At 43.5% G+C, this 6,404-nt stretch overlaps 1 pseudogene; it reads right to left on the bottom strand.

Annotated features, from left to right (window-relative positions):
• Positions 1-275: 275 nt before the first annotated feature.
• LOC119244154 (nuclear pore complex protein Nup85-like) lies at positions 276-1,731 on the bottom strand (annotated as a pseudogene).
• Positions 1,732-6,404: the final 4,673 nt, after the last annotated feature.

Genomic DNA, 6,404 nt, shown 5'->3' with positions numbered 1-6,404 from the left:
TTCTAAGAGTTCTTATGAGGAGACTGAAAACTTTTGAGGTTAGAGAAAAAAGATTTGTCCTGATCACTAGAAAGCATTGCTGTGGGAGGCATTGTAAAGGTGGCAGAACCCAGGAACCTGAGGTCTGAGAGAGTAGTTCTGGATGGCCTTTGCATAGTATTGGAGTAATGTTAGGTGCCATTTAGTGCGTGGCATAGTGCAGTTTTTGTATTTTTTTTTTTTTGCATAAGAAAACATTTATTCTTTAAAAAAAATTATATACAAATATACCATGTTGGAGCAGCCCTCAGAAGACCTCAGGAACCTTCCAGTAAGCCTTCTTTTATAATTGCCTGAGCAAGATTGCATGCCAGATCAAGCCTCAGCATTTCCACCTTGGTGGTTTCTATGTCATCGTCCTGGAGTATCTGGGCATCAGGGTCTCCATGCTCTGGTCTTCCTAAGGTCAAGTCCTCTAGACATTTCATCAGCTCATAGGTTTGCTCTACTGAAAAAATCACCTGTTTCTGTTCTAAAAGCAGCGGGGTGTCGGTTAGAAGTGTCATCCAGAAAGACTGGGGCAATCTGAGAAGTCATCAGAGACAGGAGGAGAGAGGCAGCATCCACAAAGGGCTTCTCGCCATACAATCTGTGGAACTCGTGGTACTTCCCCAGATATGTCAGTTGATCATTAAGCATCCTGGCCGGCCCCAGATTGTCAATGAGATCCAAATTGGAAAAGCAGCCTCGCTCACAGTTATCTGTGAGGAACCTGTCAGACACCAGCGTGGCGAAGGCGGTGTACTTGGCTTGAATGTTCCACGAGAGGGCTGAGCCCAGGCGGTTGTTGCCGACAGCTTTCATGCTTAAGATCTTGTAAATGCTGCGAACTTGCTCAGTCATCTGCCGCTGCTCACAAATCCGCAGTACCTAAAGGGTTTTCTGCTCAGTGCTCAGAGGGATGGGCTCAATGTACAGCTGCAAGGATACTAGGCCCAGCTCTGGGCAGTAGTCAAAGCAATCCACCCCCAGCTGCCACAGGCTGTGATGAGCAAACAGTCCAGGGGCTTATTCCAGCAGGAGGAACTCTCATGTTGGATCCAAAATAGAGGTTGTGTGACTGGAGGAGTTTACAGTGATCCAGCAGGTCCGTCAGATGGGCCACAAACCACCGGTTGCTCAGGGCATGCTGCACTCCTTGATTACCTGGTGGATGTCAAACTCGAAGGCTGCCATCAAGATGTTGTCCAGGGGTTCTGGACTGATTTCACCTCCCAGAAACAGGTCAAGGCTAAACTGAGCATGAAAGTGCAGGTCAATGGGTTTTACTGTGGGATGAGAGTAGAGTCGGATCACTGGGAAATGATAGTTACTAAGAAGCTCCTTGTGCTCCAACAAAGCAGTTTCGTCTTCCAGCAGAGAGACTCCAGGTGTGGGTTGGAGGCAAATATGCCATCCTGAAGGTGCCGCTCGCATTCCTCGTGTCTGCTGCCACTTCAGCTCCAGCTCTGTTAGTGTCTGAGTGTTACCAGGGCTGAGAACAGGTATAGTTCTCATCAGTTCCCCCAGGATCTGGCACATGCCTGCAGAGGTGGGGCTGGCATCGGCTTCTTTGGAAAGCATCTGCCAGGCCTTGTCCAGCTGGCCCTGCAGGACCAACACAGTCACCAAGTTCCAGAAGCCCTCGTGTTTGCGTGGATTCTCACTGTCGTTTGAATCAGCCAGGCTCCCCTTAACCCACAGAGGGGATGGTCAGGCCTCCTGTCCCAAAGCAGAGACTGATGCTGTTCATTTTATCACACCAGTAGCTAGGAGTGTAAGAGAATATAAAAGCTACATACCGCAAGGGAACTGACCTTAAACAGGGAGGTCCTGGTCAGAGAGTATCAGGTGTTTACAAAAGAGATCAGCCTCCTCCAAACAATGCAATTTTAAGGGTGACAAGAGTTGGTTTCTCTATAGACCAATCTGAAATATGATGCTGGGGATAAAAGCTAATGACCTTCAACTCTTCATGTTTATGTGTCTTCCTTCCCTGTTTTTCTTGTCTTCCTATTTTTCTTTTCAAAAACAGAACACAAAATTCTTCATGAAGGGCAACCTCAAGACAAGGTCAAGGGAGTTACATTGTTCACACATTTTCCTTATGTCCTGATATGACCCCTCCTTTCAACTCTTGAACACTTTCTTTCTGATACAGAAACTAGTACTGAGCTGACCACTTAGTAGGAGTTTGTTACAGCATGAGGTCAGAGGCAGGGCTCAAAAACGCTCTTCCCAGGGCCTCCCCTGGTGGCACAGGCGGTTGAGCGCAGCGCTGTGAAGCTGTCCACAGCCTCTGCAGTGCCGGTTCAATGCCGGCCAGTCGGCGAGGGTCCCACATGGCATGCAGACCTCTCTTGTCACACCAGTTGCTCCCCTCAGCAGTGTATTTCATCAGTCTGCCTGTTCTGTTCCCCACTGTCTCTGGTGAATCCCTCACCCTCCTGCACATCTGGCCTGTACCCCAGTTCTTGTATAAATAAATAAATAAGTCTTTAAAAAAATGCTCTTCCCAGATGGGTAAAGGCTTCTCAAGAAAAAGCAGCTTTTATCTGAGAGAGCACTCATGGCTTCACTTGCTTTGACCACAGACCTGTCCTCAGAGGTTTTCTTTCCTCTAATCTCCTTGATTGGTGAATTTTTACAGGGTTGCCATATTCCTACGCTGTCAGAACCCTGATTTCAACTCTGACCCATCTTTCCTAAGTTAGCTTTCCTATTTCTAAATAAGGTGACGTTCTGAGGTGCTGGGGTCAACACTTCAACATTTTTGGGAAGACACAAGTCACTGCGTCAGTTGTATAAATGAGAATCCTTACCAGGTCTGATGCTAGAGTAAAGCAAATGAGATGCTCATAAGGAGCACTAAATTTCATGGGGCCTCCCCTGGTGGTGCACGTGGTTGAGAGCTGCACTGTGAGGCTGTGTGCAGCCTCTGCAGCACCAGTTCCATCCTGGCCGGCCAGCAAGGGTCCCACATGGTGCAGCAGACCTCTCCTGTCGCACCCGCTGCTCCCCTCAGCAGTGATTTCATCAGTCTGCCTGTACTGCTCCCTGCTCTGTCTCAGGTGAATCCTCTCACTTCCTGTGAATCTGGCCTCTACCCTGGTTCTTGTATAAATAAATAAATAAATCTTTAAAAAAATGCTTATTTAAAAGGAAAAAAAAACCACTAAATTTCAGAAGAAGCAAAATAGCTCAGTAATCAAAATAAATAATATTCTTGTACATATTTTCAATCAATATTAATTAAAAAAATCCATGATAAATGAAACATCAACATTTTAAATAAAGGCAGCATCTGGCTCCACACTTGCCTGCTCCTGACACTCCCTTGGCGACCCCATGGCTCTCTGTAGAGAAAGCCCTCACCTTTCTTTTCCCCTGAATATAATTTCACTCAATTTAGAACACAACACAGGATACATTTTTGGATTTTGGAATCCAGAAGACTAATTTAATACTGGGATTGAAGCTTGTTAATTTCCTACTTCAATAATTCTCTGCCAAGTGTTTTACATGTCTCACTAAGTTCTTAATTAGAATGCCTTGTTTCTGGACACAAACACTTTCTGGAGGGGGGTCTTTCCTTTTAGTTTGATGCCTGTTAGTGTTCCTTAGTCTTTGCTGTTTTGTTTTACTGTCTTTAAATACCAAACAATGGAGCATTTCATAGAGCAGAGCTGGTCTAGGATGCTCTCTGTCTTCTTTTTCTCCTGCCACCCTGCCCCCACCCCCGCCCCCACCCCTGTGATTCACTGAATTCTCTGGATTCCCCTCACTACAAGGATCAGGGCAAACCTGGGGCAGGATTTGAAGCAGCAATTAACAAACTCACCCACATGTGAGCAAGCTCAAAACTAGAGAAACCATTTCAATTCCTGAGAGAAGATTATACTAAACTTTTCAGAGGGGCAGATTCAGTAGATCTATTTTACCAAAATAACAGCAAGAAAAAGGTAACAATCACAGGAGATAGGCTAGAACTTATGTGTTACAGTAAGAGCAAGATAACCTGTTTTGCAGACTACTTAGGTTGTGACTTGACTTGTTTCTGGCAAATTGGGAAGATGAAGTGTGCCTGGACATGTAGGCCCTTCATTATTTCTGTTCCTGATCTTTTCAAGAAACCTGTGCTTTTCCAGAACCCTGCTAGCCCTTCCCTAGCCTCCAACTTCATCCTGACTTAATTTTTCATAATCACTCCCCTGACCACCAGCACACACATTTACATACACCAAATTCACTACATAATTCAGTAGCTGAGAATATTTCTTTAAGCCCTTTATTTCTTTGTGAACTACAGATTTTGACCAGGCTAGTTGCCGTGATTATATTGAAGAGGAAGACTTGCTCCACAGATTTCTTTTATCAATGTAGCCATCTTTTTTTCTATGCTATTCATCAGTCCCCTAAATTTTATAACATCTGGGAAAATGATACCTCTCTCAATGTGTCACTGTGTAAGAAACAACACAGTACTCGGCACTCAGTTGGAACATCATAAATCAGAGTAGTAATTACATATCTAATAAAGGAAATCTAGGACTTGTTCTGAAGACTGAAGAAATTTCATAGGGTCAACCTTTGGGCAAACGTGCTGTAATATCAAGACCAACATCTTGGAAGCCACACAGATCAGGGACTAGAGCTTCAGGATTGCTAAGAGCTAATTGCAGCTCTGCTCCTAGGTGACTAGTTAACAAGCAGTTACATTTCTCAAGGTCTCACTTTTAAGTTTCCTCATGTGTAAATGAGAATTTGAGGGGATTGGCACAAACGGTTGCTGAGAGCCCTTCCAGCACTCAGTCTGTGACTCTTTGATCGCTCGTGTTCCTGGATGAAGGGACACACCGGGAGAAACTGCTTCCTGTGGAAGTCAGCAAATTGGAATGAAAGTGACTGTGAAGGTGGGTGCTGCCAACGGTCACAATTCTCATGAACTCAATAAACTGCTTAGTATTCTGGAAACAGCTGCCTCTCAGGAATGGTGTTAAAGTCATACAACTGGGAAACCAGAGGACAAGAAATAATCGTAAAATGCTTTCAGGGAGACATAAGAAATAGAAACCGTGCTCTTTATAAGATGAAAAGCGAGTTGTGCCTAAAATAAATATTTTCACTTTTTAGGCCTAGTGTTTTTTTTTTTTTCTTAAAGAGCCAGCAAGAAAAAAATGAAATAGATTTCTTTAGAAGTCAAAGAGAAAGATGTGCTATTTACAAGGAAGGGAAAAACAAAGGAAAAAAATTAAATGGGGATGACAGCATGTCTAAGTTGTTCCCTTCAGCAATAAGCACACTGTGACCCAATTTGCAAGCTTTCGCAGGTTTGCAGGGAAGACCCTGGTGTTGTCTCTTCCCATTAGTTTCCTTGGAAGCAGGACTGGCTGGGAGAAATTAGCTCAGTAGTACATCAGCAGTTATATTACACAACAGCTGTGGAAAATTATTAAACTAACAAAGAGACAAATGGCTAGGGAGGGAATAAAGTTTGTAACTCTGGAAACCTCAATAACAGTACATCATGTTTGGATCTTCTCCCTACATTAAGATCCTGGTTCATAAATGAAAATCCAAATTGCTGCTAAACTTTTTACTTTCCCGTCTCCTTTTTAAAATCTTGTTTTTCTTTTGTCAGAGCTCATTGACATGACCTCCACTTATTTCATTTCTTTCACCTTTTGCCTTAGGCATGTGCCTCTTTGTGAATCTTCCTACCATATACACACTCTCCTCACACACTCACACACTCACATATGCACCCACATATACACTTTGGGCAAGTGTGTATTTATTACTGCCTATGTTTGGGCTTTATAACCAAAGTTCACTCTCTGGATTTCTCCCTCTCTGAAGTAACTGGAACTGAGTATGTCCAATCTTGAAAGATGAGAGTTCAGTCATTGTAAATGTAACTGGCTTATGAAGTGGTATGAATTTGGTGAGGAACACACATGAAATGGTTTTATTTTTTCTCTAAACATGACCTTCCAGCATGCTTTGTTGAATCTCCATTTCTTTCTTTGATGATAGAACTCAGAGTGTCTCAGTCATTATCAGGTGTCAAAAAAAATGCAGTTGCATCAAGACAAACATGTAATGTGCTATCATCAGGTTTAGGGTTCATGTCATTTCCTTCCTTTCTCTGAAAACTGTTGAGGCACCCAGAACCTAGGAGAAAGGAGGGGGGCATGGTTAGCTTTTTGTTTATTTCACCTTCTGCTTCTTGCCCTCGTGTATTTGAGATACAAGGGTAAGTATGATAAGTAAAAAGGTACAAAAGTGCTTATTTTGCTGTTGCTGTTTGTAGGGTAAAGAAAATATCAGGCTTTTCTGCCCTTCCGCCATCAGGATAGATGATGGATCCTTGTCCTGAATGCATG

The sequence above is a fragment of the Talpa occidentalis genome, unplaced genomic scaffold (assembly GCF_014898055.3).
Source record: "Talpa occidentalis isolate TD23 unplaced genomic scaffold, MPIMG_talOcc4v2.1 talOcc4.14, whole genome shotgun sequence".
Lineage (NCBI taxonomy): Eukaryota > Metazoa > Chordata > Mammalia > Eulipotyphla > Talpidae > Talpa > Talpa occidentalis.
This window is presented reverse-complemented; position numbering and strand designations above follow the sequence as displayed.